General features: G+C 48.2%; 1 protein-coding gene across 5 annotated transcripts in view; it reads right to left on the bottom strand.

The window, feature by feature from the left end:
• Window positions 1-27121, bottom strand: part of PKNOX2 (PBX/knotted 1 homeobox 2) — a 284066-nt gene that overhangs the window by 87382 nt on the left and 169563 nt on the right. For 4 of the 5 annotated variants that reach the window (XM_030333207.1, XM_030333201.1, XM_030333202.2 and 1 more), the window contains one exon: window positions 11017-11123. The exons of the other annotated variant lie outside the window; for it this stretch is intronic. The gene's annotated coding sequence lies outside the window, so the exon portion shown is untranslated. The remainder of the gene's footprint in view (window positions 1-11016; window positions 11124-27121) is intronic. 5 annotated transcript variants of the gene reach the window in all.

The raw sequence follows: 27121 nt of genomic DNA, 5'->3' as shown, positions 1-27121 counted from the left end.
GGGTCAGAGTTAGGATAGCAGCTCATGCTCATGCTCTGCTCCAGCCCTCTTTCCTGCCTGCCTCCTGCTTCCCCACGCCAGGGCCAGAAAGTGACAGAACCCCCTCTCCTCCCTGCCTGGGCTGTCACACCTTTCCCGGCTTCAAAAAGCTGCTGATATATTTTACAAACTGAAACAGCAATTTAATTCCCCCTGATAGCAGCAATTGTCCATTAGATCTTCCTACCGAGGAGCTTTAACAATAATTCCTTTCATCCGACTGCTTGCTTCTTCTTGATCTGAGAATCAATCCCATAAATAGCAGGCAAGAGTTTTCACATTACTCTCCCCCTCCAGCTTTTAGCATTTTGATGAAGATTCTCATCTCCTCTTAAAGCACTTCACAACTTGGCAATTTTTCCCCCTTTGGTTCCTTTAAACAAAATAAAACAAAAAAACAGAAGGGGGGGGGAGAAGCATGCTGGTTATAAGGGTAAGCACTGCCCTTGCATGTGCCTCACAGGTAAGTGGTTTGTGCCTTCGCCTGCCTGGAGGCAGGGATGGCAGCAATGACCTCCAAAGGCCACCTCCAAACTGCTGAAAGTGGGTGCTGTTCTACCCCACAGGGGCACCATGTTGGGGTCCTAAATTTCACACTCACCCATGGCTGGGGCCAGCTTTTGCCAGCAGCGATGCCTGACTTGGAACGTTTTTCCCCTTCCAGGAAACATCTCCCTTGGTGCTACACCTCAAGAATGGAGGGGGGGGGAGGTGGGTCATGCTGTTGCCACATGGGGTAGAGTCCATGTGAAGGTTCTGTCAATGAGCCTCTCTCCCTGGGCCTGTGGCCAAGTTCCCACCCATCACTCAGGCAACTCTCAAACCTAGAGCTGGGATTCTGCCCTCTGTTTTACATTTCCAGCCACTCCATCCAAATAGCCTGAGTGGGTGAGGTGGGGAGGGACAGGGAAAGGAGAGAGTCACAGGCCTTTCATTCAATTATTTCTCTTTTCTTTTACACAGGCAGGCAGCCCTGATGGTCAGGGGCAGAGGAGAGCCCTCCAGCTCTTCCACAGGTATAGTGAAGGTGGATTGCCAGGGCACCTGGGAGCCCTGGGCTGCTCCCCCAAGACACCATCACATGCTCTCTTGTCTGCACACACACACACACACACACAAATCTAAAAATGAACCCAGGGACCGAAATCCCCCTCGACAAACCTGATCCCCAGGTTTATTATTATTTGTCAAGAGCTGACGGCAGCCGCTGCTCGGGAACAGAGCTGAGAAAACAACACAGGCTGGGCCCCTGAGGCTCACAACTCAACAGAGACAGAGGAGCAGCTCAGATGCTGGGGATCCCAGATGGGAGGAGAGCTTCTGATTCTTGGAGGAGCGAGGCAGTTACCTCCCTCTCATAAATCTTTCTCTTCTCTGAGGCAGGCACACAGGGAGGATAGCACTCCTGGGGAGCTGGAAAGAGGAAGGAAAGCAAGAATGGGCTGGGAGGGGGGTGGGGCAACAGGACTGTGAGGAGGGTGGCATCCATAGAGATAAGGGACCCTGACTCCCATCCCATCTGTCCCTTGTGATGCTCTCGGATTCTCCTGGAACCAAAGGATCCTAAGGGGGTCAGCCAGGCTCCTTTTGGTCCTCAGAACCATACCATGTCCTCTGGCTGGATGATACCTGGTTCCATTTTTTTTTTTTTTTAGTGGCCTCCAGAAAGAAATGGTCAAGAGTCAGGGTTGTTGGAGCAAGTGGCTCTCTGGCTCAGCTTATCATAGAAAAGCCACTCATCCCTGATACTTCCTTCCCCAGCTCATGGAAGGGAGGGAGACCAGGTAGAGTCCAGAGCAACGAGGTCCACTCAGGGAAGGGGGAAAGGATGCCCAGGGGCCTCCCTCAACTTGGCGTCACTGCTGTTGGCAACAAGGACAGGTCCACTGGCTCTGTGTTCCTCATCTGTCAGGAAAGGGAGCCCCAGGGAAGGGAGGATAGTGGCTGCCATGTGCAAAAAAGTGATGCTGGGCAGAGAGTGCATTCCTGGGCTTTGCCAACCGGACTCAAGCCCCAGCGAACAGACATGCTCTCTATCACTAATGAGAGTTTTCCTCCATGCTTTTTGCTGTGCTTCTCAGCTGCCATCAAGGTCTCTGTATCACACTCTCATGTCCTTTCCTTCATCAAAATTTTGCTCAAAACTCTACTCTTCCATGAAGGAGAAGTAGAGCATGGATGATCACTACGTGTGTTTCTATGTTATGGAAAATCTGCTTCCCATCCACATGGCCTATCTTGCCCATTGAACCCTGTGCTCCCTGGTGGACCAGATCATGGCTCTTCCTTGCCTTTCCTCTCTAGGGGGGATAAATCTTATGAGATAGAGATTTCACAAGCTCTATCTCTTCATGGAGCTTGAATATATACACAGTTACAATTTAATTTCTTTGGCTTCCTGTTAAAATGTAAAACAAATCTGGAAAAGATAGCTCTTCAAGTTCCAGCAGTCACTTACACCTCAGTGAGAATGAGTGTGTTTCCCTGGAGCAAATTTTGATAGGGGTGAGATGGTAAATGCAATTAATAACAGCTGCTGTGCATTGAGCTTTCCCCACGCCCCAGGCATTATGCTAAGCTTCTGATGCACATAACCTTGTTTATTTTTTCCCAGCCACCTTATGGCATAGGCATGATGGCTGTCCTCATTCATGGAACGTGGAAACTGAAGCTTAGTGCGGCTGAGGAAGTTTCCCAATGTGACACCCGGTCTGCTTTCAGATTCTGAACATTTAACCTAGAAGTCCCAGGGTGGAGGCGGGAAACCCAGAGGAGGAGAGAGGCCCCCAGGGAATTGGGGAAGTACAGAAAACGCAATGATGAGTGTGGAAACAAGCTACTGACTTTGAGTTGGGCCATCCACTACAGGCTGCCCCTTCACCTTCACATGCCCTGCATTTCCACGAAGTATATTCTAGCAGTCCCCCTAAACGTCCTCCGAATGCCAGATCTGGGCATCTGTGCCTCCATTAATGCACACGCACTTCACGCCTTTGGAAGGTGCTTCCACTTAGACAGCAGTTCGCTTCTGCCAGCCCTGTCGTCTTTGGACGGCAGCGTGTGCGCACATCTATTTAAATATTTTATTGCATTTTGCTCTCATTATTTCATAAAAACGAGTGGAAGGTGGAAAACTGGAAGTGCTGATACCAGCTATAAGAAGTAGGGGTCTCGTAAACATAATACCACTGAGACAAACATGGAGAACATTAAGCGTGCTGAAAGAGGCGAGTCTTGAGTCTCCGTCGTAGACTCACTGGACTGTGGGTTCAATTGTGAAGGGAAAGAACAAAATTAAAGAATGAATAGGAAACGACAGAAGTACAAGGTTGGAGACTGCATCTAAAAGGTGATGCGTAAGTGGCAACTGGGTCATGTGCTTTAGCTGTCTGGGGGCACGGCTCTCCGGACTCGTGCAGAGCGAAAGCAGGGCCTGCCTGTAGGCTGACCCCACACTCTGTGGCACCAGGGCCGGGGCTCTGACTCACATTGACTGTGATTCCGTCAGCGTCTCTTTCCTGTCAGCTGGACTCTTGGGCTCTGCTCGGCCCAGGTGGGGCAGCCCAGGTGGGGCCGGGTGGGCTGGAAGGGAGCGCGCCAGTGACTGTCCACCTGCTCTCCATGTCTCCCCTTGGAGTTCTTTCCCCACCCCACCCATGGTTTTCCAGGGACCACCCACAGCTGCAAAGAAGCCCCTGCTCTGGGCCGGGGCGGGGGGGGGGACGTGTACCCATGACTCACAGGTGAAGAGGCACCTGGCTGTATCTTTGGAAAGCCTGCCCAGTGGAGCAGTATTGGTTTTTGCAAGTTGGGGCAGCTCATCCTTAGGGGGCATCCCATCTCTTGTCCTGTCTCCCCAAGTTCTAGCTTTATCACCCTGCAGAAGCTCCTTCCTGCGCACCCTCCTCTCTCAGCCCAGAGGGACTCCGGGCAGCCATTTAAATGGGTGGCCAATGAGGACATCTTTGCAGGCCAGCAGCGGGGTTATTCCCTATAGCCTCCCAAGCAGGCAGCAGCTAAACAGAAGTGCAGAGGACCAGAGCTGTGTTCCACTTCCACTGGCTCCTGCCTGTCCCCTGCCGAGCCCCATTCCCTTTAAACTCCAGCCTTGGAAAGGGGTCTGTAGTTCTCTGGCTTCTAATAGGGAAACCTTTACTCATATGCTGGCCCTTTCCACTGCACTCAGGCACCAAGAAGTGTTTCATATTAACTTGTCTGAAAAGTATAATTCACCTCCAACCTTAATTCTGCCTTTTGCAATGCCAACTCACATTCTATCATGGTGGTCCCCCAGTGGAAAGAAAGAGTCCTGACTTCAGTACAGAATCTTTGTGGACTCGAAGTTCAAATTCGTGCCTCTACTTTCCCCCTCTTCTCTCTCCAGTAAGAGGGGACCCCACTTGTCATAGCAGGGCAAGGACCAGGGGATGGAAGAAGAGAAGACAATTTTGCCCAGTAGACTCTGGCCCTTGGGGACCAATTAGGATTCTCTGACTTAGAACAGAGGATGATCTTCTGGGATCTGAGCTCTTGTTAATCTGGATCTTCCATTTTCTGGCCCCCTCAGGAAAAAGGAGCAAAGCATCTTGGCTCCCAGATCTAGAGGTTAGATCTAGAGGTTCTGTCCAGAGCAGGTCGGTCTAGGCAGTCAGGGGAGCTGCGTGTGACGTGTCTGCTCCCAGAGCAGTATCTGGGGTGGGGAAGAGGGGCAAGTGAGAATTCTCACCCAAGATGCCTCCCCCAGGGTACAAGGTAGCCTAAGTCTGGGGCATATCTGAGCTATCGGCAGGCCGCTCTAATCTTTCTTCTCTTTTTAGGGCCTGGCTGTCTCAGGTCAAAGCATCTGCTGTGCAGCATTGCGGAGGGAAGTCTCTTTGTGCGGGAATTCATAAAAGTGAAAAAAAAAAAAAGATCTCACTTAATGAGACACTTGCCATGGTCAGAGATTATTTCGCTAATGGGACCTGTGTGTGGAGGGGAGCTGAGAAGGTGTAGGGAGCAGGGAGATGAAGAGGAAAAGAGGCCCATTTGAGAATGATCAGGAAAGTCAAGGAGAGAGGTCCCCAAGGGGGACAGGCAGGGGATGCTGAGCAGATGAAAGGCTCGGGGAAATGTCGGTAGTGGGAGGCTGGCCGCTGTGGCTGCCCTCCTGCCCAACCTCTGCCTTCCCGTCCCTTCTCACTCCTCAGTTTTTTCCCCAATCCCAGGAGCAGCAGGGACTCCGGGCTCCAGGGCGGACTGTCAGAGGACTGGCAGAGTGGAAGCATCTTGACCAGTCATGAGGTCCGACTTCTCTGCTCAAATGAGAAAACTTGTCCAAGTCCATGCAGTGAGTTGAATATAGGGACCTAACTAGAACCCAGGTCCCAAGGAACAAATTCGATAACCATTTACTGAGCGCCTACTATGCACCAGGCTCTGTGCTGGGCAGTGGAAGTTCCAGGAGGAAACAGACAAGTGAGCAGGACAAACAAAGGAATAATGAAATGAACATATCCCTGAGCTGAAGCAAGACAGGTGACTATTTCAGGTTGAAAGTGGTCCCAAGGCCTGAGTAGGGGTAATGAAAAAAAGAAAGGCAAACAAAATCAAACACACAGTGGTGACATTCTCGAACTTGCAAAAGAAGAGAAAATTGAATGTTTCCATAAGTTCTCATTGCAAGATGGAGATAGGAAGATGGTAGAACAATGTCTTCAAGACCTAAGAGAAGAAGGTTTTGATAGGGGATTCTGAGCTCAATCGAATTATGCATCAAGTTTGAAGACAACATAAAGCCTGTTTCGGACATGAAGGAACTCAGAGTTTATTTCCCACCCATCAATATCAGAAATAATTAGCGGGGTATTCCAGTAAGACAGAGGAATCAGAGGAAGAGGGCAGCGTATACATAGGATGGTGGCAACCTGATGTGACCCAGTGGGAGGGAAGAGAGCTGGATGGGAATGAAGGGTGGGCGGTTACCCCTGGGGGCTTGGAAGATTCTACTGCAGCAGCCAAGTTGTAATGTAGAGGGTTCCATTTCCTTTTCCCTGGTCAAATCACACCATTCAGTTCTGTGGTTGGATAATATTTCCATCTTACAATCAACCTATAGTTGAAATGCAGAGGGAACTACAGTGATAGACTATAAATCTTCTAAATCTGTAAAACCGCTATTACACTACATAAATAAAACATAGAGTTAATTATATGTAGTATTATGTGCTATATAGTGTAGAACATGTAATATATACACACTGTATTCTTTTTGTTATTTTTTTAATATCTATTTTTAATGTTTATTCATTTTTTTTGAGAGAGACAGAGACAGAGTGTGAGTAGGGGAGGGGCAGAGAGAGAGGAAGACACGGAATCGGAAGCAGGCTCCAGGCTCTGAACTGTCAGCACAGAGCCCGACGTGGGGCTCGAACTCACAGACCGTGAGATCATGACCTGAGCTGAAGTCGGGCACCTAACCGACTGAGCCACCCAGGCACCCCAACACCATATTCTATATAATACTATATATTAAAAATAGATAATGTCAAACATGGTTTAATAAAAATTATCAAACTAATTCAAATTGGAAGGAGAGAATGTGTGCTAACTTCCCTGGCTTTCATAGCAGGGAGTTAATAGATAAATACAGAAATGAAGAAAGAGGGACGTAAGTATATTATATAACATAGTAAACATTGGCCACCAAATAACTGGAATCAGAGACTGTTCGTTGTGGTTGACTTTGGATTGTCGGACTTTGTGGGTAGAGGTAGGGGAAAGAAGGGTCACTTTTTATTCTATTTTGTGCCTTTTACCCTGCCTTTTCCTCACATACATACTTTACTTCAATTTAACAATACCTAAAGTTAAATAATGAAATATCCATCTAAGAGAATACTATATTCAGCAGTTGAAAATAAGGAGACAATCTATTTTCACCTGAAAAGCTGTTCATTATGTAACATAGGTTAAAAAAGAAAGTTTTTTAAAAAAGTATTTAAGGGGCGCCTGGGTGGCTCAGTTAGTTAAGTGCTGACTTCGGTTCAGTTCATGATCTCGCGGTTCGTGGGTTCGAGCCCCATGTCGGGCTCTGTGCTGCCAGCTCAGAGCCTGGAGCCTGCTTCAGAGTCTGTTTCCCTCTCTCTCTGCCCCTTCCCCACTCATGCTTTGTCTTTCTCTGTCTCTCAAAAACAAATAAATGTTTAAAAAAAGTATTTAAAATATGATATTTAAGTCTGTTCGCCTAAGCACCCAAACCAGTAAGCTATAGTCCCCTTCTGTGTTCTCTGCCCCGGGCCAAGGGGCTTGCTTTTGGAAGTCTTGCTTGTCTCGGGTTTTTATAAGATGCATATCTGGTTTTGCCACAGGGAAGAGCTATTTTATGTATGTTTCAAGTAACAGATGGAAGTTTTTGATTGTAAGTGGTCAGTCCCAAGACTGGCCTGGAGGAAGCCGCTGGGGAAGGAGGATCTGAGGCTTACAGATGTCAAGACTGAAAGGTACCTCAGACAGCTCCTGGCCCACCTCCTTCCTTTCACAGATGAAGGACGTAGGTGGGGCCTGATAAAAGGTCACTCCATTGAAGTAGTGTCCAGAAAAGAGAACTTGGGCTGTTGAAAGCCAGATTGGGGAGCCAGCCCATGAGAAGTGGAAGGGCTGGAATGGAGGCCTGAGGCCAAGGCTCTGCAGAGAATCCTACAGGGAGATGTGTGAGGGGCTGGGGGATCTCCTTCAGGGGCTGCTCAACGTTCTGATGGCTTGATCTGGAGGTGGAGACCTGGCAAAATTAGACCAGATCACCCTTCCTTAGTGTCCACGGTAGCCGGAAAGGCAAAACATTAATGGAGGCAGGAGGAAGCGTGTTGGGGCTCCTAAGGAGGGGCTTGGCAAGGAGCTGACATTTACGGAGTATTTATCACGCGCCAGCTACTGTGTGAGGTGCTTTCTAGTACGTTATCTCATTTAATCCTCGAAGAAGGCTTCTAAGGTAAATACGATTATCCCAATTGCATAAAAACAATGATGGTCAGAAAAGTTCAGTTCACTTGCCCCAAATCTTACAGCCGACAAACAGCAGAGCTAGAATTTGAGTCTGGGTGCGTCTGGTCCCAAAGTCCCTGCCCAAGGGATCAGAGGGCTTCATTAAATATATGTCAACCAATTATAAGAGGAGAAATGTCCTTCCTGAGCCGCGAAACAACTAATCCTGTTCTCTTCCTGAGCCCCGCGTGTGTGATCAGTCCCTCTACTCAGTCCACGAATACTCAGGCACACTGGCTGGCTCCTGGGGACCAGGATTTACATTTGCCCAACAGCACAGTGAAAATTCCCACCTGGGAGAATATCAGCAGTGGAGGCTCTGAGGACTGACATTGCCTCCTGAGGACATAGAGTCCTGCTGTTCCAGAGCCTGGAAGGAGAGGGGCTGAGGATGAAGCATGGGCACAGGGAAGAGGAGAGCGGCTGGAGCTCAGCCGAATTCCTGGTTTCTAGGTGCTCAGCTCCACACCTGTCCTCCACCAATCTCAAGGGCACACTAACTGCTCTTGTGGCCCCTCACATGCTGCCCCCGGCCTCCCTCTGTGTCTCCCTGGGTATCTCTGCCTTCAGGGGGAGGCAGGCAAGCCCAGGAGAGTATGTCAGTTAGGGTTTGTCGGTGACACGTGGAGATCATTAACGAGGCTTATTTTTAAATTGTAATTGCAAAATGTAAATGCTCCCCAAACTGATGTGTAATTGCTACCCCTCCGCCCCAGCCCTTCCCCTCTGGTGCCAGCTTTGCAAGGAGAGAATTAGAAAATAAAAAGGGGGTGGATTATGTAAGCAAAACGATTTTAAAAAAAGAGAACGAGAGAGCTAAGAATTTAAGTGAGACAGCTGGCGGCTCCTCTGATTGCCACACTGCCAGCATTAGCTGCAAAAATTGTCCTTGCCGACTGCACCAATCCAAGCAACGGTGTCAACTGTATTTAGCCCCTGGAACAGACTTGTCTGACATTCAGCAAGATAGTTTGGTGGTCAGTGTGTGTGTGTGTGTGTGTGTGTGTGTGTGTGTGTGTGTATAAGGAGAGTGAGGGGAGGTCAGGATATTTGAGGTTGCCTCTATGTCATCCATGGAAACTTTCCATTCTATAAGACACAATCGGTAGCGATCGTTACCAGTCCATCAACCCATTTCCGTTCTTCCCTTTATTCTAGCATGTAAGGAGGTGAGGAGGGTTGGGGCACCTCCATTCTCCCAGGCATGCTGTGGTCTGTTTGGACTCTAGTATCTGCAGCCTTGGAGTGGAGAGAAATAGGACTCTATCAAGTAGTTCAGCAAGAACCTCAGCATGATTGCCAGTCCCAGAGAAAGTCCCCCGGACTTGGCCACAACACCTGTGCACACAGGTTCACCAGGAGTCTCTAACCCTGTCCCCCTTTCCTTTCCTTTCCTTTCCTTTCCTTTCCTTTCCTTTCCTTTCCTTTCCTTTCCTTTCCTTTCCTTTCCTTTCCTTTCCTTTCCTTTCCTTTCCTTTCCTTTCCTTGTCCTTTCCCTTTCCTTTCCTTTCCTTTCCTTCCTTTCCTTTCCTTTCCTTTCCTTTCCTTTCCTTTCCTTTCCTTTCCTTCCTTTCCTTTCCTTCCTTTCCTTCCTTCCTTCCTTCCTTCCTTCTTCCTCTTTCTTTCTTTCTTTCTTATTCTTTCTTTCTTTCTTTTCTTTCTTTCTTTCCTTTCTTTCTTTCTTTCTTTCTTTCTTTCTTTCTTCTCTCTCTCTCTCTCTCTTCATCTTCTTTAAGCCCTCACCACAACTACTGTCTGCAGTGATCTCCCTTTGACATGGCCGTGCACACAGGCTCGTTGAAGGCTGTTGAAAAGATTGTCAACTTGTCCCTGAAATGGACACTGCCAAATCCCTTTGCTCAAGGGTGAAGCCTTGATCCCCCTAGATATGTCTTTTTCTCTGGCGTTTACCTCTAGGAGCCACAGCATGCTTCAGCGTGCTCCCCACTGCTTGATACACAGAGCTCCCCACATGGCTAGAAGGCATAGGAACTGGGACAAGCACTGTGAGCCAGTTCTTGCCCGTGTGGTCCTCTGGAATATCTCTGGCCTTGCTAACTTGGGGAGCTGGCCCTGGGAACATTCACCTTTCTGGTTAACTGTCTCCCTTTCCCTCTCTCCAAGGAAACCAGCTTTTGTGAGGAATCGGGCAATGATGACTGCCCCCCAAAATGAAGGCCGATGAACTGTAAGGTCATGGCAGCTCTAGAACAGCAGAGAAACTTCCAAAGTCCTGGGCATCGTCCTTTGGAGTTGGGGCCCAATCTCACCATAACAGATCCAGCCCTTATCATGGCTTACTGGAAAGAAAAAAGGGTTGTTCTGGATAACCGGATTCCTAAATCCCTGCCTATACTTATGTCTTTGAGATCATGAAGTTACTTAAGGGGATTAAAAAAACCCCTATCTGATAAGAAGATTAAATGAGATTCTCCATTCAAAATGCCTTATACATTCTAAAGAACCATTTCGCAGAGTTCATCAGAAACACCTGGAACGCAGTTTCCTCTGTGCTCATCAGAAACACTTGGGGTGCAGCTTCGGTCTTAACCTTGGCTTAGAAATCAGACTCTCTGGTGCGAGGTCCAGGTTGTGCTTTTTAACAAACGCCCGTAGGCGGTTCATAGGTGATAATGCTTGCTCCAGAAGGTTGTACAATGTTATCATCACTGTGGATGTAAGCAACAGCCTGTCCATCTGCATCGACATCACTTTATTGTTCCCAGACTGCACAGAAGAAAGAGAGGTACGTAGGGATAAGGCACAACCCTGGCCCTGTCCTCAGGGAGCTAAGGGGGAAAGATGTGAAGCAAAATGATACGAGGTGTGTGTTCCTAGGTCGTATATGCTAAGTGCCGGCTAATGTGATGGGCTGCTTCTCGAGGCTTTCAGAAGAAAAGATCATCTGCCTGGAGGGTTTCAATATGTGCTTAAGGATGGAGAAGCATTTCTTACTGTTCGGGTGATCCTGGCGGACTCGAGGATGGCCCTCAGGAGACTCACTCCCTCTTCTCACTCCCAGCTGGGCCAGAAATTCTTCCTGTCACCTGGTGCCAGAGCACCTGTAAAAAAGGGTAGAGCAGCTCTCAGAAGGGGTTAGAGGCCCGGGGGGGGGGTCAGAGGACAAGGGGGTGCCCACTCTGGTTGTGAGAGAGCATTCCATTTGCTCTACAGACCTCCCTGCCATATGTGCCAAGCCAGTCTCTCTCTTCAGTGTGGCTGTTCGGGCCCACTGAGCCATTTTAGAGCCCAAATCCTTGTCACGGTTCCAAGTGCCCTGTTGTCAACCTTCTGGTCTCCTGATATCGGTTGTATGTTCGGTCCTCTCTCCCCCAGCGTGTGGGCAGGTCTCTGAGTGACTCTGGGCCCTGGGCAGGGCAGAGCTGGCTTCCTGTTCTAAACTGTAGGGAACTCAAAGGAAGGGTAGTAGTCACAACCTTTCCAGATGTGCATCTGAGTCTCAGATCCTTTTCCATCGGCAGACTTTGGCTGGGGTTTGGGGAGACACTACTGTGGGTGGGGAGGAGGTCTGGCGGCAGAAGGGATGAAGAGTCAGGAGGGCAGTGGACCCCGAGCAGAGCCTGGCAGTGAAGGACAGCCTTGGCCTACAGGTGGCTTTGGCTGTACCACTTACTGATCTATTTTTAGATCGAAGTGAATCATTTTGGTTCTCAATATTTGAAATGAACTTAGATGTTCAGAAACTGAGGTTGGTGGTCTGTACTGTTCTAAGGGCTGACCTGACACTTCCCAGACACTTATGTTAATTTTCTTCTTATGAATCCAGGTGCTAATTTGACCCCAAGGAGGCTGTGCTTAGGGCTAGGATGGCAGGGTCACGGGATGGAGGGTGGAAGAGAGCTGCTCGATGCCTGGGCTGCATTTTTAGGGCAGCACCAGGGGGCATACAGCCGAGAGCCCTGGCCCTACAACCAGAGGTAAATGCATCTTTTAACATTCACATTTCCTTTCTAGTTAACACCATCTTTGTCTCCTTGTAAAAACACATTTGCACCTCAGTAAAGCATGTAATTAACTAGTGACATGACAACAGGAGGAGCTAAACAGTGGCCCGGGCTGGGAGTTGCAGTGAGGAAATGGAAATTTAGACATTTGCTTGAACAAGACTTTCCCGTCTCCCTTCCGGGCTGTGTGTGTGTGTGTGTGTGTGTGTGTGTGTGTGTGTACGCACACGCACACGCGCATGCGCCTCCCTGGGGGTGAGAGTGGCAGAGACAGAGAGACAGAGTATCCGGGGTCCTGAGGGGGTATGAATTCCCACCTGCAGGAAAGAGTGAGCTGGGGCATGCTAGGAGGGTGGGATGGGCTGAGAGAAGCTTCCAAGATAGGTGGGTTGCTTAATGAATTTCCATTAACAAAAACTCACTGGGTTGAAACAACCCCCCTCCCCACCCCTCAGATGCCTCCCAGGAGCTGAGGAATAGAGACACATTCAAAGCAGCAGGGAGCCAGGCCCCCCCTGGCCACTGCCAGCCCCTGGGATACCACACAGAGAGGCCCAAGGGATCAGGACCAACTGAGGGGAACACATCTTGAGCACCAGATTGCTCTTGTCACACTCCTCATGCCCCCAGCCTGTTCCTCCTCCCTGGGGCCTTGGGTGAATTCTGTGAATGGCTCCCAGTTCTCTGCCCCCCCCCCCCCGCCCCCAGGCAGCCATGCTGGGAGAGGTGTCCTAGTTCCTTCCAAGATCACCCTCTCATTTCATTCTTCTACCACTTCCCATCCCTTTCCAGTCAGGGCAGAAGATGGTCCTCCCTCCCTTTCATGCCCCGTCACAGAACCATGGTGGCCAAGCCCCTCCTTGTCCCCGCAGTTTGCCCCTCCAGCTCCTCTGCTGCCTCCAGACTGAGCTTCCCAGGCAGACGCCCTTATTCTGCATCCATCCCAGGCCCCAGAGAAGGTAGAACCTCACTACCCCTGATGGGTTTACGCCGGTGTCAGCTCCTCTCCCAGAACTTTCAGTGGCTCCCTATTCACAGAAGGCACCAACAAAGGTTCACTGATGGCATTTTACCAAGTGCAGCCTTCAAGGTGTCTGCAGCCTGGCCCCGTAATACCCTTCTAGACTCTCCTTTTCTCTGCCACCCACATGGTCTCTACCCTCCATCCAAACACAAACTTTTTCCATTCTCCAAATCTGTACCACAGTTTCCTGCTTTGCTTGCTGCCCCAGTTCTATATTTCTACCTGACAGAACCTTAACCGTTCTTCAATATTCAACTCAAACATTCTGGCACTCTCCTCTAGAACCATAAGTAATTTTACCTCCTCCGTGTTTCCAAGTAACATGCTGTTTATCGTTCTCTGACAGCTCTTGCCACATTCTGTCTCATGCTATAGTTATCTTATGTATCTGTCATGTCTTTCCAAACTGGAAGTTCCTCATGGGCAGAGACCCTGTCTTATATCTGTAACTTTTCAGTTTACAAACAACTTTTGTATGTAATATCTTCTTTAACTCTTTTTAAAAAAAATTTTTTTTAAGGTTTATTCATTTTTCAGAGACAGAGAGAGACAACGCGTAAGTGGGGGAGGGGCAGAGAGAGAGAGGTAGACACAGAATCCAAAGCAGGATCCAGGCTCCGAGCTGTGAGCACAGATACGGGGCTCGAACTCACGAACCACGAGATCGTGACCTGAGCTGAAGTCAGACGCTTAATCGACTGAGTCACCCAGGTGCCCCCTAACTCTTAAAACAACCTGTAAAGGTCAATATTTTAATGCAACTTAATTTTCATTATCTTCACAAAACAATAGATGCTGATTAGTACAAAATAGTTAAGTAAGACAGAGAAAATTTAAGTTAGTTGTAATCCTACAATGCAAAGATAACCATAGTTAATATGTAGAATAAAACTCTTCTTTCCTAAAAACAGTGTCATCCTATATAGACTGTTCTGTAATCAGCCTTTTAAATTTAGCGACATATCATAAATATCTTTGCATATAAGGAAAATATACACTGTAATCCTGTGGCTAAATGGCATTCCATTTATGGACACACTATAATTATTCAGCCAAATTTCTACCACTTGTTCAGATTATTTCTAGTTTTTGCTGTTATCAGTTATGCCCATTCTCATCACTGAATTTTGCTCCAGACGTGCTCATTGTCTTAGGATAAGTTTCTAGATGTGGGAGCTGCCAAATCCAAAGGGATGTTCGTTTTTAAAAACTTTTACAATGACTCACAGGAAGGTCACACCAATTTACATCCTGTCTGTGGTGTACAAGAGACGACTTTTTCTTTGCCAGCTGGTTGTTCCCATTTTACAGATGTGGATAATGAGGCTTAGGAAAGTCGGGTACCAGGGTTTGCCTGAAACCACAACCAGCAAGTGGCACATCTTCTGACTCTAGACAGTTTGCTCTTCCAACCTACCCCACTTCTCTTTGCTCTCGTATTTCTTACCAATCCAAAGGGAGGGGCCGCATTAAGAAGAGCCGAGTAAATGTTGGGCTCCCGCAAGAAAGCAGGTGGCTGTGCCCTGAGTTGTGGGGTGGGCCCTCCTGGGAGCTCTGAGGATGTCTGCCTCCCCTGCCTCATTTCCCAGGTGTCTGGAGCCTACTCGGCTGATGAAACCTCTGCTCTTGGGTAGCTTTTTACTCTTCCTTCCTCCCCTCTTCTGGGCAGCGCAGATTTAGCCTCTATGTATTTTGGACCTTCAACATAGCAGGGCCTGGGCATACAAAGATCGCTCGCACACACACACACACACACACACACACACACACACACACACACACGACTCTGTCTTGGAGGTGTTCAGAGTCTTGATGATAAGGAAATAATTGTACCCTGTAATGTATGGATGCTGCTGCTTCTGGTTCTTGGCCTCACCACCCTCTCCTCTACCGAAGCCCACAGTGGCAGGGGTGGGGGGAGAGGGTCTGGGTCAGGGCATGGAAGGTTGGAAGGCCCGCCTGCCTGGTCCTTCAGCCTCTGCTTTAATTGTGTCCCTTCTGGCACTAAGGAGAGAGCTCCTTCCTGATGTCCTGGTGTAGCCACATGCTTTTTGTCTGTCTTTCTGCTCTAGCTCTACCTCTGCCTCCAACCACCACCCCTAAGGTGGCCCTGCGGATCCAGAGCCCCCCAGGCAGGAATCACACCAATGTTAGGGAAGGGAAGCCGGCCATCCCCGGCCCCACTCAGGCACTAATAAAATACACATTTGAGAGAGGGAGGACGCTCTGAGTGACACCAGCCTGTCCCCACGCAGGGCACCACTTCAGGGCTACAACATACATAGATTTCTCCTTTCCTAGAACTGACAACCACCCAGTTCCCAACAGCCTGGAGAAAGCTTCAAGGCAGAAATACAGCTTGTAATCTCTGTTCTGTCACTGCCAGTGATCCCTCTGAGCATAAGGAGGGCAACTCACATGACAGAAAGCACTGAGGAGAATGAGAGACAGTCTGGGGTTGTGGGGCATGGGGAGGAGCCTGCTCGTGGGTCGTGGCCACCCCTCTTATCCTGGGGCAGCTCTGTGAGCCATGCTGCCCCTCCTCGCTCAAGGCTGCCTCGCCTGAAGGAGGGGCCAGAATGTGCCTTGTTAGATCTTGGCCAGAGAGGATACACCACCCTCCCTCTTGTTGCCATACAAAATCCTTTTCCTCTAGAGGCCAGCATGCAGCCTGTGACACTACTGCCCTGATCCTGAGGCTGGACATGGGCTTAATTATCAGGCAGCCTGACAGGCAGGGAGGCAGACAGTGAGTGAGAGAGAGAGAGAGAGAGAGAGAGAGAGAGAGAGAGACACAGAGAGAGATGGATGGGAAGACATGGGCCCTGTGTGACCTGATGGCCCAGATGTTTCAGGGACAAAGAAGGAAGCAGGAGTTTCATCTTAAAGATGGAGTCCCTTCTGTCTCTACGAGATCTCCAGGGAATGGGGTGGCTCCCACCCCTAGTTCTTTAGCCCTGGTCAGGCCTCTCCCTGCCTGTCCAAGTTTTAAACCAGGGCGCCCTCTGACAAAGATGGGCAGGCTTCCCCAGGAAACACCTTTGCCTGTTTTGCCAACTTGTACTTTTTGTAGATGAATAGGACAGTAGTGAACTGGGCCTCTGAAATCTCTGGCCAGAAGCCCAAACCAAAGGCCACTTTGGAAAGCTGCCCCATGCTGTATCTATCCCAGGAACAAACAACACCAGAGTCATTGTCTCCTTTGGCCTAAGAGGCTTGAAAGAGCCTGTTCTCACTCTGGAGCCCACCCCAGTACCAATTCTGGTGTAAGTGCAGTGGTGGAGGGACCCTCGGGCACCTCTCCAATAATGGACATTTGTGACAGTCTAAGGCTGCTCTCACCTCCTTGCTGGGCCGAGCAAGCTAAGGATGCATGACAGCTCGATCCAGCCAGGCCATGGCTTTGCTAGGTGACATTGGCCAAAACCCTTCACACTTTGAATTCTGTTCCATCATCCCCATCATCCCCATCATCATCATCACCACCATCATCATCATCCCCATCATCGTCATCATCCCCATCATCCCCATCATCATCATCATCATCAGCACCATCATCATCATCTCCATCATCGTCATCATCATCACCATCCCTATCACCATCACCGTCATCATCATCAGTTTTCATCATTGTCGGTACACAAGAGGCTGGACCTGGCTGACAGTGTGATCTCATTCTCTGACTGCTCTTGGTCAGTTGTTAAACTCAACTGTCCTAGCCTCATGTATCACCAGAGCAACAAGGCCGATCTCAAAGAGACCAGATTCCAATCCTCTAAGAAGACAGGGTCTCCTTGGAAGCTAAGATAATTCATAGACTTGTTTACACCGATTGTCCCCTGTCCTTAGGCCCTGTCTATAATGGCTTGCCAGGGCCTAAGAAGACAAAATCCAAATTTCTTAGCTTCTATCGTTATCCTCCATAATCAGCCCAAACCTACCTCTTTACCTAATCCCCTGGTCCTTTCAACCCAAACCTTTCCCCAGCCAGGCTAGGCTGCCTGTCTCACAACCTAGCACATGCCATGTCTGAGTCCTGTGCCCCCTCACTAGGCCACCATGCCCTTCTAGAAGGCCTTGTGCTCCCCTTCTCTCCTGGCTGTCCAGGTCCATCAAGTCCTGCACTTACTCAGGTCCTCTTTCCTCAAAGACAGTCTCAAGTCTTGCCTTTCTCTGACCTTCTGCAACTGTATGAAGTCAACCTCTTGTACCTCCAGCCTGTGATTGACCCTCAATCTTAATCTATTTTATCAACTTCTGCTTTCTGTGTTAATCTGATATCCTCAATGGCACCATATGTCTTTGAAGACAAGATATGTGTCTTTTATTTCTTTTATACTCTCCATATATACCTAGGTTAGTACCTTGACCTTGTAGATCATCGAAAGTATCATTCCAGTCACACGAAGAGGGACTAGTCCTGGAAAATACTAATTGCAATGAATGCTTAATCAGTTTGTTTGAAAGTTAGCTATTTCACTATCATTACTTATTGCCAAAGGCATTATAATTCCCTATATTTCAATGTGTCTCTGAATGAAGAGCTTTTGACCAAACTATGGATTATTTCATATGACTCTTACTAATATCATTAATGAATGGGGAGAGATAGTCCAACAGAGTGGAAAAGGCTGTGAAGTGAGACAAACTTGGATTCAAATCCTAGATCTCTTTCTTCCTAGCTATGTGGCTTCTATAAGTCTTGGTTTTCCTATTTCTGTAAAATGCAAACAATAATAGCTAACTCACAAACTGTTTATTAGGATTTTATGTGGATGTGCTTAGCAGATAATAAAGTACTCAGCAGTGACCCAGACTAGCCTTTAACAAATGGTAACTGTTGTCATTAATGACAATGATAGTAATGACAATTCACTTAGATCTTGTCATCCTTAAAGATTCAGCTCTGTATTGTTTTCCCTCCATGCCACCTTATTGCACATAGGGTAAGTTATTTCCTCCTTTCTGCTCCCCTAAAAACTGGGACCATATTTCTTATAAGATAAAGTCCAAAGTTCTTGGCCATGAATTCCAGGCTATATCTCACTAAATTATTGTTACATATCTCTATAGGTGTCCCTCCCATTAAGCTCTGAGCTTCCTGAGCAAGGTGTTCCTCACATTCGTGCTTCTAGCTCTGGCCTAGTTTCAGGCTCAATGTGTATTTATTAAAAAAAATTTTTTTTTAATGTTTATTTATTTTTGAGAGAGAAAGATAGAGCATGAGTGGGGGGAGAGGGCAGAGAGAGAGGGAGACACAGAATCCAAAGCAGACTCCAGGCTCTGAGCTGTCAGCACAGAGCCCAACGCGAGGCCTGAACTCATGGACCATGAGATCATGACCTGAGCCGAAGTTGGATGCTCAACTGACTGAGCCACCCAGGCGCCCCTCAATGTATATTTATTAAATGAGGTAATGAACGGATGAACAGGAATGCCAAAGGCAGTCAAGAAAGTTGGGAAAAATTGGACCAGACACAAATTAGAGATTGGTGACTGGGAATCCATCATGGAGAGCAAATGTCCCTGTTAAGGCAACTAAGACCAGCCTGACTTTAGAGAAGTTACTTAACTCTTCCAGCAGGATTTCCTTTCTTGGAGAAACTTTCAGCCCCATCGAAAGCCCTTTCAAGATCTCTGCAAAGCCCTGCCTGTCTCCACCCTCCCTTTCTGCTCAGCTGGGCTCACTCAGCCCCTTCCCTGACTACTCCCTTGCCATTCCCACATGCTGGGGCGCCTGGGTGGCTCAGTCGGTTAAGTGCTGGACTTCAGCTCAGGTCATGATCTCACAGTTCACAGGTTCAAGCCCCGCATAAGGCCCTGTGCTGACAGCTCAGAGCCTGCAGCCTGCTTCAGATTCTGTGTCTCCTTTTCTCTCTGCCCCGCCCCCAGTCACACTCTCTCTCTCAAAAATAAACATTAAAAAAAAAAAAGAATATCCTATGTGCTATTCTCTTAGCACTTACCCCACCAAATTGTGATAGCCTGTTTGCCACTTTGTCTACTCCACTAGATCATAAACTGAATCTTAAGCCTATATATTGTTGCAGAGCCTAATATGTATTTTGGACATATTGGGTGTTCAATAAATATTTGTTGAATAAAGGAGCAAATAATGTATACATTCGGCAGAGGACATGTACGCACAACATGCTAATGCCCTTTACAAAGGGCTGTGTTATCCAACTTATAATTAAAATTTTTTTTAATGTTTATTTATATTTGAGAGAGAGAGAGACAGAGTGTGAGTGGGGGAGGGGCAGAAAGAGAGTGAGGGAGACACAGAACTCGAAGCAGGCTCCAGGCTCCGAGCTGTCAGCACAGAGCCTAATGTGGGGGGCTCAAACCCACTGACCGCAAGATCATGACCTAAGCAGATGTCAGATGCTCAACTGACTGAGCCACCCAGGCACCCTCAATTTATAATTTAATTCTTGTAATAGCCCTATAAAGTATGTGTTATTAGTCCTGTATTTTTTAATTAAAAAATATTTCTAAGTTTATTTATTTATTTATTTTGAGAGAGAGAGAGAGAGAGAGAGAGAGCAGGGGAGGGATAGAGAAAGAGGGAGAGAGAGAGAATCCCAAGCAGGCTCTCTGCTGTCAGCATAGAGCCTGATGTGGGGCTTGAACTCACAAACCATGAGTTCGGCCCATGACCTGAGCTAAAACCAAGAGTCAGATGCTTACCCAATCAGCCACCCAGGTGCACCTAGTCCTGTTTTTAAAAGAGGAAACTGAGGTTAGAAAGTGACTTTGTGACTTGCCCAAAGTCACAAAGCTGGGGAAAGAGCAAAATGAAAGAGCAGAGTCCAAGGGTTTCACGGTGGCCTCCTCAGCACCCCTGCCCACCCGCCCACCTGCCTGCTGCCTACCTCGCCAGGGAAAGGATGCAAAGAGGCTGAGCTGCTTCAGGTCTGCCTCACTTGGGAGATAAACAAGAATTCTTCTTCTCATCATTTGGTGAGTTGCTGACATTTTGTTTGACAAAGAATCTAGGAAAAGCGTCTCCTGGGACTAGTTTTGGGACTAGGCTGTGATAATATTGCTTTATTGAAAAAGGATGCTAGGAATTGAGCTCTGGTTGGCCTTTTACATGGAGTAATTTATGCAGGAAATGAGAAATAATTTTTTTTTAAAGAAACACATGTTGAACTGCACATTGTAACAAAGACAGGAGTGATGACCACACACACACACACACACACACACACACACACACACACACAATATCCCAGAGATGTAGTCACAGACCCACAAAGGCACAAAACTCTAGTTCACAGTCATGGTCACAGCCACACACTCTGTAAGAAGTAAAAAGATTCCCAGTCAGATCAATAGAGCCCCGGGGGACACACCCACTTGCAAGATAGTCTGATGCCTCTGACTTTTCCTTCCAGGCCTTCCAGGGGAAATTGGAATTTTCCCCCACATGTGTAAATTTCAGTTATTAAGGAACACACAGGAAGCATGACACTAAAAAAAACGAATCTCTCTGTGCCTCTCTGCCCTTTTCAGGGCCCTGTTGCCTCCTGCAGTGATCACACTGCATATGGAGAAGCTGCCAGCCTGATGACGTGCCACCCAGGACATAAGTTCCCACTCCGGAGATTTACACCTTGGGCCTCACAGAGGTTTCAGTCATAACCTGCTCCTGGAGGACAGCAAAGGAATGATAACAAGGATGAGAAATGAAATGTCTGTAAAATTCTCATTCAGATGCCACTCAGAAATGAATCTCAGAAATGGAAGGGATGGTAAAAGGATTTTATTTAAAATGCCTCCCTCCCTAGGCTGTTTGGGAAGGACTGGGATTCTGAAAGTCAGGAATTCTCCAGCCATGGTGATTTTGACTTAGGCTCAGAGCTGAGCCTAAGATCCCTGTTCTGGTGGAATTAGCAACCGAGATGCTCAAAGAGGCCAGAAATTGCACCTGGAGGCAGGACACCTGGCTTCTATCCATAATTCTCCTGTATTAGCTCTGGATTTGACCCTAGGCACATCATGGCCTGGCCCTCAGTTTCTCTGTCTGTAAAATGAGAAGGCTAGGACCAGATTGTTGCTTCTGCTAGGCTCTCATCAGAAGTCCCCTTGCCCCCTAGGCAAGTGTTAGCAAGATCTCATACACCTCTGTATCTGCATGGTGATTTATACATCCCAAAGCATATCCAGCCGCATCCATCAGCTTCTTGCTTGAGCTCACAGTGACTTTGTGACATTGGTAGTGCTGAAATCAATACACTCATTTTATAGATACAATAATCAAAACTAAGACTTAAAGTGTCTTGGCCAAGGTTGCAAAGAGAATCAATGTTGACTCAACTTACACGGAATTCAAATCTTCTCTTGAACGTCACTCCCCATTTAAAGAGGGAAAAATGCACGATATACCTTGAAAACCCTGGAGTTTGCTCTGGAAAGTAGTTTTTCTATTGCCTACCTTGGACTTGTTAAATAATAACTATGATTTTAAAGCTCCTGCTCTGTTTTTGCATGGCTTAGGATGGAGGCCCAGGGCAGATGTTCTTTCACTTAGGAAAAAGATTTAACCATCCTTTGACTACTAAAGAGGGCCTAGTCTGCTGTGAGGGGAAGGATCAAAGAAAAGGGAACTCAATTGTTATTCACTCATTCAACAAATGTTTACTGAGTGCCCACTCTGTGCTAGGAACTGTTCACAATTGTTAGCCAAAGAGAAAAAAATCTCAGCATTCATGGGGCTTGCATCCTAGTTGGGGGCCTGTGGAGATGGGAGCAGTGGACAGATGATAACAAGGTATATAAATAAAATATACAGTGTCAGATAATAAGGGCAAAGCAGAAAGGGTAAAAGGAAGGGTATTAGGAACTAAGGTACTAGGTACTAGGAATTTAAAGTTCCCCACCAACTTCCTGGGGAAACAAAGCCAGGACGTCAAAGATGGAAAACTGTAAAACTCAGCAGAAGGGAGGAGAAAGAAGGTGTTGGTTGGGAGAACAGGTCCCATCAAAAGAGTGGCAGGCCAAGCTGTGCAGGAGAAAATGGACGGTGAGAAATTCCTTCAATGCAGATAGGAGAGGGATTTGAAGACGTTACCTCCTCTGTGAAGCTTAACTCACTCTTGCTCTGTGCCATAGCCCACCTCTGGCATCAACTTCTGGAGGAGACCAGGGCTGGGTGAGTAAGGCCAAAGGGTGTCAAAAACTCAGTAATGGAGATAAAAACTGGATCAATAAAAGTGTGCTGCCTAGCCATACTGGAATACGAGGCAAAGGGAAGGATTGGTAACACTGATCCTGTCATCCTTTAAAAGTTTTCTGTTCTGTTTATCATGTATTTTTGTCACTGATGTTGATTAAAATGTTTTTTTTTTTTTTCATGAGAAAAGTATTTGTCCTGATTATTGAGTTCTTGGTGCCCACTTGAATTTTATGCCTGGAGTGAGTGAGTCCTGGCAGGCTTAGCTCCTGCATCTTTAGAAAAGGATGCACACATGAGACGGGAAGAAAGAGAAGGGGCCATGCCCGTGAATTTGCATGCAGAGCAACAGGGGCCTCACAAGCCAGACAGAGAAAGAAAGGGGAGCAAGACATAATTCCTGGAGTGGAACCTTGAAGCAAGATACGACCAGGAGAATCCAAACACCCTTCCTCTCTTGGACCCTGAGGAAGCTGGATTTCCCACAGTGTGGGAGGGAATCTGAAAGTTCTATTGGGATATTCATGGGAAAGGTGAGCCTTGCACTCTGGAGGGCTTGGGGGCACACCGCCGATGGCAGGTGGCCAAGTGTTCCCCCTTCCAGCTCTGCACCCAAGGGTCCACTGCGATGATTAAACTGTGAAGGCACCAGAGTCCATGGGGAATTCTGGGAGCAGAGCTCCCCTTGCCACATTCCGCAGCCCAGCCCCAGTCTGAGAGGGGAGGGGAAGGGGAGGGGAACGTGGGGGAGGGGGAAAGTGGTCACTCTTTGCTTTCACTCCAAGGGAAAGGATGGGGTAGCATCTTGTCACTGTGTCTGCCCAACAGAGTGTGAAACCCCCTGAGGGCAGGGATTAAACAGAAAGGAAGACTCTGTAAGATGGGGCCAGTGTTCTCCAGTGCACACAGATCTGCCCCAAGGGAGATGCCCAGACCCGAGCCAGCCTGCTTTCCTCACTGTTGCTCCTTGCTTTCCTGCAGTGCCCTCCAAACCCTGACAGTACACCCCAGGGCCTTTAGATGATCCATTCCTATGCTCGAAACCTTATTATTAAAAAAAAAAAAAAAGGTCAAGTAGTCGAGACCTTTTGTCAATATGGTTTCTACCTGACTTCCCTGGCTTATCTCTTACATCTTTCCTTCAAGTCGGGGCATGGCAAACTATACCCATACCAAATCCTGAAGCTGCCTGTTTTTGCAAATAAAGTTTTATTGGAACACAGCCACACCTGTTCATTCACCATGATCCACGGCTGCTTTCCTCAACAGTGGGAGGGTTGAGTACTGACAACATGACACCTGGAATATTTACTGGCTGAAACCTTCCATGAAAAGTTCGCTGACCCTGGGTAGGTTATAGGTAAACTGTGCTCATCCTCTCCTATGCAGACTCTACTTAGAGATGCCTCCACACCCTTGCTGGTTCTGCTCTCCAAGACTGGGATGCTCCATTTCCCTGCTCTAGGAGCTGACCGTGGCTCATTCTTCAAGGACTCAGCTTATATATTATTTACTCTGTGATGTCTCCCGAATTCCTATAAATACTGTTCATGCCTCTGCACAGCCATGGAGTATTGTTAGGATGACCACACATAATTTATCACCCAAACTGGGGCGATTTTGAGAATGAAGGAGAGCACGATTAATAATTACACAGAAACTTCAACTGAGACTGTCCCAAGCAAACGGGCTCATATGGTGGTCTACACTCAGTGCTTAGTCCATTCTGCCTTCTAAGGGCCGATTGTTTACATATCTAGCTCCCAAAATAGGCAGGATGCTCAATGGTGAGGAGCATGTGTGTGTGTGTGTGTGTGTGTGTGTGTGTGTGTGTGTGTACGTGTAAGAGGGTTTGGGGGAGTTGTTGATCCTGAGTGTATCCATACATATAAGCTGTGATCGATTAATGCTTATTGAAACGAAAAAAGGAAGGACTCTGGTCCTAAATGAAACAAAAGCAGGCTCTTTAAGAGCAGCAAGCTGGGACAACGAGGACAGAGAAGCCACTAGCCAAATGGAGAGGCCCTTGGAGTTAGCGGAGGTGGCAGGCTTGTCTGTGTCATTGTGCGTGCACACCCAGCACGGGGGGCCGTGACACTGCCTGTTTCCCCCTGGTACTCTCACCTTTCTGCTTCTCTGGCTCCCCTGTGGCCCCCCACCTTCCTCTTCCCAGCTCCTCCAATCCACGGCTTAGCTGCTTTCCCTCCAGATAGCTCTCAGGGAGGCTGGGGTCCCCATCCAAATCAGAATGCTGGGCTTGATTTGGGTCATGGCCACTCGAGTCTCTGCCAAGTTAGGAAAGGAGGGGTGCCACTTCAAGGATGATAGTTCATTTTTGTAGGTTCTGAGCTGAGGCTGAATAGTGGATGTTCAGAATTTAGAAATACATCTCTCTTCATAAAGCTCCAGCACATTCTATAGACTTCAACTTCCCAAAGTGGAAGATAGGAAACAGCAGGAAACTAAGATGACCCATTGAACACATTGATACTCTCCATCTGTTCTCCACTAAACAGTCAGGAAAATCTTTTTCAAGTGCAAATCCATTCTGTCTCCTCCCCCTCTTCTCCCTTGTTAACTGGTTTCCCATTCTTCTTGAGATCAAGACCAAAATCCTTACCTTGGCCTAGAAGTTCAGGTGTGGTCTGACCGTCTCCACCTCACCTGCTTTATCTAGTTTGCATTTTGCCTTCCAGCCACCCTGGCCATCAGTCCATCAACTAGGACAGGCTTCTTTTGACCACAGGACCTTTGCACAAGCCATCCTATCTTCCTGGAAGATGCTCTTTCCTCATCCACTTTCAATTAGTAACAGCCGGCTTCATGTCTCAGCTCGTGTCACTTCCTCAGGAGAGCTACAATGAACTCCCACAGGTCAGGTGAGGAAGCTTTGTATACTGCATTTCTTAATTCAGTTTGAGTACTTAATTGAGCCGATAATTATACATTCATTTATGATTATTTGAGAAGTGCCTAGGCTATAAAGTACTAGGCTATAAGCTCTGAGTAGACAGAGACCCCCGTTTGTTTTGCTCACCTTGAATCCCTAGCACCTAGCAGCGCTCAAAGATATTAGCCAAATAATCATCCTCACTAACCCGAGTCAAAGATCAGGAAGGTGACCTGTGACCATTTCTCAGTGCAGTGAACTAAAGTGATTGGAAGTAAGACGTAGAGATTAAATCTTTCTTCTTAGCCTCCAATTTCTGCTCCTTCTCCTTCTCCTAACAGAGCTGTCTGTAGGGACCTATTGCACAGAAGGCCACATAATGGAGTTTACACAGGTCAAGGCATTGGCTGTGAGTTCACAGGACAAGACAGGCAATAGAGGTGGACAGACCCATATCAGGGCTGATCAACAACCAGTAAAGAAGGCTCAGCCAGTACCAACCAGATGGCAATTTGCAGTAGGACTTGTTTTCTCCATGCTCCTTCCCATACCATCTTAGGCTCAAAGGGAACCCAGAGGGGCCTTCTCTATCCCTGAAGTCCCTCCCTCCCTACTTCCCTTCCTCCCTTCCTCCCTTCCTTCCTACCATCTTTCCCTCCCTCCCACCCTCTTTCCCTTCCTTCCCTCCCTCCCTCTCTCCTTCCTTCCTTCCTTCCTTCCTTCCTTCCTTCCTTCCTTCCTCCCTTCCTTCCTACCATCTTTCCCTCCCTCCCACCCTCTTTCCCTTCCTTCCTCCCTTCCTCCCTCCTCCTCCCTTTCCCCCTTCCTTCCTTCCTTCTTCCTTCCTCCTTCCTTCCTTCCTTCCTTCCTTCCTTCCTTCCATTTTTCCTTCCCTCCCTCCTTCCCTCACTACTCCCTTGCTCCTTCCACCACCTCCTTCCCTTGCTTTTGTATAGTATTCTTTATGTGTGTGGACATCTTGACCCCGCGACAGTGCCAGCTTCTTGAGGTCAGGGACTGTGCCATAAATGACTTTGGATCCCTCACAGCTTCTGGTTACAATGTGCAGCACATGACGAGTATCTGTGGATCCTGATCTTATCTGGAGGGTGTGCAATGTAGTGGTGACTGCCTGGGGTAGACAGCCAGAGCACAGCTTTAAGGCCTGGGTGGGGGGAAGTACGAGGGAGGCCATGGGAATGCTGTGGTCCCACGTGTGCAGAAAGGGTCAGCTCTTGGGCCAGACAAACGCTGAGGCCCTCGAAGCCCCGCCTACCACTGGGATAAGAAGCGGCCCATGCTGGGGACCTGGCTCATCTGAAGGGTAGAGCATGTCGCCATGCCTTCTCAGGTCTGGAGAAAGACACATTCACTCAACCTACCCAACCCCAGCGGTTTCACAGGCAGCCTGGCAGTTGTGCCCCGGGGTGGGGCTCAGGAGCAGGGCCCCACCCCGCCTGGGAGAAAACAAAGCAACTGCCTCCGCGCTGGCACCAGGCCCGCTCCCTGTGAAGTGAAGCCTCTGTGCCGGGCCAATCAATAACAGAAAATGCAAGTGGCCCAAGGTAGCAACTCCAAGCCCCTGGGCTTCAGGCAGGATGGGGCAGCAGCCCACCAGGTCGGGAGGGAGCACGGGGATTAATAACGCATCAATTTTAATGCAGGGAGAGGTTTTTTTTCTGCTTCACAAACAGCAAAGTGAATGTTTGAGCATCCCGGCAGGGGGTTAATGAGGACTCTGATTAGTTATTCGGATTTCTCCACACTGCCTCAATCCATCCTACTAGGGAGGAAAGAGGGAAGGAGGTGGGGAGGAGGAGAGCTCCAGTCTCTGAGCCGGCTTCAGCACGACAGCACACCCCGCCCTTCCTCTCCACCCTCTGCCACACTGGTGGAAGAGAGCGCTGGATGGGGCTTCCGGGTGACCTAGTCCAGCCCCTTGATCAGACGGAAGACCAGAGGGGCATGATTCCCTGGCCACACCTAGCATGCGTGCAAGCCCT

The sequence above is a fragment of the Lynx canadensis genome, chromosome D1 (assembly GCF_007474595.2).
Source record: "Lynx canadensis isolate LIC74 chromosome D1, mLynCan4.pri.v2, whole genome shotgun sequence".
NCBI lineage: Eukaryota > Metazoa > Chordata > Mammalia > Carnivora > Felidae > Lynx > Lynx canadensis.
This window is presented reverse-complemented; position numbering and strand designations above follow the sequence as displayed.